We start from the raw sequence: 5,874 nt of genomic DNA, 5'->3' as shown, positions 1-5,874 counted from the left end.
TTTACAATGTATCTATAGTCTTTTTGATCTATTCTTATTTCTGTGTGCCTGTTTTACACAAGATGTTTTGTTACATTTGCATTTTAATATAATAAATATAATAAACCTTTGTTTTTAACAAAGGCTGTTGTCTCTGAAGATTCTTGTTTGTTCAGTTAATTGACGGTAACAGAAATTGACTTCCAAAAATAACCCCACCTTGGAAAATATTCACTGGAGCTCCATTCACTGCCATTGTAAGTGCCACTGTACCTGGATGTTTAACTTTTTTTTTTAAATAAAACAGGGATGAGCCTGAATATTTTTTTGTGGTAATCAACATTATACCATGAAGGCTGTTGATTGAGCTTAACTTGTACTGAACCCGGAGCATTCCTTAAATTTCAGTAGGACTAGAACGCCATTGAATCGAAGTGATCCATTAAGATCAGCACTATTGGTATGATATATACTTCTTTGCTTTTAGTCAGTGATGAGGCTGAAAAGACCAGCTTACTCCACATTTTCCATGCTGGTTCAGGCTGGGTTATGCTGGATTTGTTCTGGTATAGCTGATGAACTAGCAAGGTCTTTCGGGTGAAGCTGGTAGACAAAGGAAGTCTTGCTGGTTAAAATTCTTAAGAAATCTGGTGTGCACACCAACATCCAAAAAACAACACATTCTGGTATTTTCATTAGGAGACTAATACAGTTGTGAGAAATAACACAGTTAACTTCCAAAGTAAAGTGCATTTGGGAACTAGAGGTAAATGCTAGATGGTAACTCTTGTTCTGCGAAACTCTCACAAGAAACTCTCGCATTTGCTGCCACCAAGAGAAAGGTCTAGGCTAGGGTGAATCTTCCGTGGGTTTCTCAGTAATGTGAGTTACTGTGTAGCCATGACTGTAATTAAGAGGAAAATATAAAGGAACAGGCACTTTGTTTCTCTGTTTTATACAAAAGTAGAAGACAGCATTGAGATAAATGCTCAATAAAGTGGGAATGAAAGCTTCATGCTTCTTGAAAACCAAAAATGGCAGCTTTGGAACATTATTGATAATTGTTCTCTCAGTTCACTGGGTTTTGTGTTTTTATATGGATGTGTGGGACAACAAGCACCTCATTCCAAGACTTAAGCCACTACGGACACTTCCAGATAGGGACCTCTCACACAATGTCATGTTATATTTATCTATTTTACAGATATTCAAAGCTGGTAAAATAAAATGTAAACAACTAAAAGTAATTAATAATCTGTTACCTGTCTACCATCTTCGAGAATTAATCTGAAATTACTCGGTGACACAGGAGTTTGCACTTTGGGTTCCTAAAAACCTAATGTTTCACCATGAGCTTGATAGTTTTGTTTTTGCAAGAGTACTTCCTTTGCTGTTGATGGTCCAACATGTTCAATAAAAAAAAAAAGTTCCCCTTATGTTACTCACTCGACATTGTGTCGACTGAAGTGACACAAGGGGTCTTCCTGGGATGCCAAACGTACCTCTGAACCTGATAAAAGGCCAATGTCAAGTTGGCAGACAGAATTTGCATGCCCCGTCCTGGACATACTGGTATAAAGGGAAGCGGCGCAGTGAGTGCCAGTCAGAATTTTTCTTCGGAGCCGAATGGTTGTGCAACAGCAAGATGAAGTTCACCATTGTTTCACTCACCCCTACTGACGATAAGCACTGCTGTTGGATCTACGGCACGTTTCCAGCTGGCGTTCTCTCTCTCTGCCCGCTGTGCAGTCTACGCCCCTGGGCGCTTCGACAGCGCTTTCATTGCCTGAAAGAGTGTTTTTCCACCTAAAAAGAGTTTGTTTCCTCTAAAAGAGTTTGAGTTCCCACTCATAAAAGAGCATTACACAGCAGGCGTTGAAGTCCTTTTCACGACTCGTCTTTTTAAAGATATCTTTCCGCCTCTTTGTAGTTCCTGGATGTGGTTGATTTCTCTCCACTTCTGACGGTCATAAAAGCGTGCCTGGGCTGAGATCACACGAAGGCAGTGTTTTATGAATGGTTCATGTTCTCAGTGTGAGAACATAGCCATGGCAACATTGCGGTCGCGGCTTTCTTTTCTCACGAGAGAAAGCCACTTCAGCCGCCCCGACGTCATTCCTTCTTCCCACGGGATTGAGGATGACCCGGCTGGCGATGAAGGCGATTTGGGGATGACGACGGGCTCGGTTTTGCCAGGTAAATCCCCACTAACAACCTGACCCCCGGCATGCTTGCTTGCTTCCGTCCGAGCTCGGGATTAGTCTCGGGATCATTCTCCCTTGAGCCCCCGGAATTGGATGACGACATCGCCACTGCATCAGAGAGCGTCACAGCGGCATCTGATGCTGATAACTCGTCTGGGCTGCCACCTTCGTGTCTGCTCGCCCAGTCTGAGGCTGACGCGCAGATGTCTGCTATGCTTTCCGGCTGCCATGAACTTGAGGCTGGACTGGAAACCTCTGCCCCCCCCTCACAGCTACTCGATCGGTTCCTCAGGTCAGGGCAACATGCCCCCCCAAGCCAGCGCCTTACAAGCAGAGATCACAAACCTGTTCCTCAAGGGTGCGATAGAGCCCGTCCCTCCAGCCGAGATTGAGAAGGGTTTCTACAGCCCTTACTTCATCGTACCCAAAAAAAGCAGCGGGTTGCGACCAATCTTGGACCTGCGAGTTCTCAACCAGTCCTTAGACAGACTCCCGTTCAAAAACAAGAAACAGATTCTTACCTGCGTTCGTCGGCTAGATTGGTTCGTGGCAGTAGACCTGAAGGACACGTACTTCCACGTCTCCATTCTGTGTTGACACCGACCCTTCTTACGGTTCGTGTTCAACGGCCAGGCGTATCAGTACAAGGTCCTCCCCTTCGGCCTGTCCCTGTCCCCTCGCATCTTCATGAAGATGGCAGAGGCATCTCTTGCCCCGCTAAGGGAAGTGGGCATCCGCATACTCAACTACCTCGACAACTGGCTCATCCTGGCTCACTCTTGAGAGTTACTGTGTGCTCACAGGGACCAGGTGCTCAGGCAACTCAGCCGTCTAGGGCTTCAGGTCAACTGGGAAAAGAGTAAGCTCGTCCCGGTTCAGAGCATCTCTTTTCTCGGCATGGAGTTAGACTCAGTCTCAATGACAGCATGTCTCACCAATGAGCACGCTCAGTCAGTGCTCAGGTGCCTCGCTCTATTCGAGCCCGGCACAGCGGTTCCTCTAAAATAATTCCAGAGGCTCCTGGAGCATATGGCATCCTCAACCACGGCTGCGCCATTCGGGTTGATGCATATGAGACCACTTCTGCACTGGCTACAGACTCAAGTCCCAAGATGGGCATGGTGCCACGGCACATACCGTGTGACAATCACCCCTTCTTGCTGTCAGACTTTCAACCCTTGGACAGACCTCTGCTTTCTGCGGACCGGAGTCCCCTTACAGCAGGTGTCCAGATGTGTCGTGGTGACCACAGACACCTCTTGACAGGGTTGGGGCGCTGTGTGCTATGGGCACGCTGCCGCTGGCCTTTGGACAGGACCCCGGCAGCGTTGGCACATCAACTGCCTAGAGTTGTTGGCTGTATCTCTTGCCCTACGGAGGTTTCTCCCACTAATCCGGGCAAGCACGTCTTGATCCGTTCAGACAGCACCACGACGGTAGCATGCATAAATCACCAAGGCGGCATGCACTCTCGTCATATGTCACAACTCGCCCGCCATCTCCTCCTTTGGAGTCAGGTTTCACGGTGGAAAAGGAACGCCGTCTCCAAACAGAGGTCACACCCAGGCTGTGCCTGCCCCCTTGCGGGTTCGAGCACACTCTACGAGAACTGTGGCATCCTCGTGGGCACTTGCCCATGGCACCTCCTTAGCAGACATCTGCAGAGCAGCGGACTGGGCATCAACCAATACCTTTACCAGATTTTACAATCTCAGGGTTGAGTCGGTCTCGTCCCGTGTTTTGTCAGGTCCGAGCCGGTACAACTTGGTAACCAGTTTCCTGTTTGAAACTATATAGTGTGGCATGGGGGGGCGTGGTCGTGTGTTGGTCTGCAGGAGAGAGAGCGAGCGGAAAGGCTTGTCTCCTGGTTTGTACTACTGTACGTGTGCCGCCACGGGGCGTATTGACGTCATACTGGAAGCTTGGGAGGAAGGAAATTCGGATAGCAAAAATCTAATTCAATACGTTCTTGACCTTCGAGCAAAACTCCACACTTTGGGACAGGTAACACAAGAGACTGTGACAAGGGCAACTGTACGACAGGGGCACTCGGCTATGGGAATTTTCACAGGGAGATAAAGTACTTGTGTTACTGTCCACCTCGAGCTCCAAATTACTCGCCAAGTGGCAAGGACCCTTTGAGGTCACGCGACGAGTTGGAGATCTCGATTATGAGGTTAAGCGAACGGATAGGAGAGGGTCACGTCAAACCTACCACCTCAACCTCCTCAAACCATGGAGAGGCGGTACCTGTAGCCTTGGCGACGGTGGTTCCGGAGAAGGCGGAGCTCGGACCCTTGATCTCAGAATTCGCTCAAAGCAAATTAATTTACCCTGGTCCCTTGCGCAGACCGACACATGACCACGCCCCCCATGCCACATATAGATAAAAGTAACTTAAAAATGTTAACATTATTTGTAAATACTTGTAAAAACTTTTTTCAACTATTACAGTTCTATGGAGTTCAGTAATAAATGTTTGAGACTAAATTGCTCTGTCCAGGGCGATTCTAGGGTCAGAGCTTTAGGGGTGCTGAGCACCCAATGAGCCCCACTGCCACCACCCACCCTCTTTTCACACAAAAATAAAAAATATGTCTATTGAAAAATAACTTTATCATTTTAACATTGGTTCAACTAACTCCAAAATCCAGATTTTGTTTTCTTTTTTTTTTTTAGACCTTTTCAGAGCACCAGCTTAATTGTGAGAGTTCACACAGACAGGCCCCTGTAACAAACACAAAACCTTCTTCACTCAGCTGCTTTTCCTGACTCCATGTGCCTCCTTTTGTATCAACAGTCATCAGATTGGTTAGATTAGATTCAACTTCATTGTCATTGAACAAAGTAACAGGTACTTGGACAACAAAATGTAATTCATCTTCTGTAAATTATTTACAAAAAATGGTTCTTGAAAGGCTCTTTTTTATGCCAAACTGAGTATGAGGGTATTGAGACAGCTTTAACTGTTTAGGACCAGTGTCCTTATCCCCTAAGTCTGAACAGCTCTCTTCTGTCTCTGCTGCTTTGGCTTGGTGGTCTCTATGTTGCACTCCCTCTGTCTCTTCATTTCTTTCACTAGTCAATTCCCTCTCATCCCTTATGGACTCTCCCTGTTGTTTTCCTCCTCCCGTATTATGAAAAAATGTGGTGTAAAATATTGTTACAAAAAGTAAATGTAATATAGGCTACTTAATGCCAATAGGTTAGTATAGGAGTATGAGTAGTTACTGTTTTGCTTGCCACTATTCACTATATGTCAATTTATTGTTGTCGTTTCCTCACCTGGTTCTTCCTGCATGCTCTCCCTTTCCCTTTCTCCTTCTCCATCTCCCTCTCTTTCCCTTAGCACTGACAATCATACACAAATATATTGTAGGCAGGAGAGTTGAGGTCAGTTTGTCATGTCACAAAAATGTTATGGAGACCATTTACAGATTCTAAGGATATGATCAAAAGGCACACAGAGGCGTGCCATTTTAAATGTCTTTATTATTATTATTATTATTATTGGGCTTAGAAACTTTTTTAAATCACAAATTCCTTTCACAAGAGAAGCTGTATTCTCCATTGTGGGTTTGAAATAAATAAAAGCAGGGGACCATTGCCTAGATAAGTAATTTGATACAACAACAGATAGCTGGTTTGCATTATCTGTTACTTTAGGTTAACACTTTTCAGAAGAACAAAA

The sequence above is a fragment of the Xyrauchen texanus genome, chromosome 1 (assembly GCF_025860055.1).
Source record: "Xyrauchen texanus isolate HMW12.3.18 chromosome 1, RBS_HiC_50CHRs, whole genome shotgun sequence".
In the NCBI taxonomy this organism is placed as follows: domain Eukaryota; kingdom Metazoa; phylum Chordata; class Actinopteri; order Cypriniformes; family Catostomidae; genus Xyrauchen; species Xyrauchen texanus.
The sequence above is the reverse complement of the archived record's forward strand: the minus strand, read 5'-3'. Positions refer to the sequence as shown.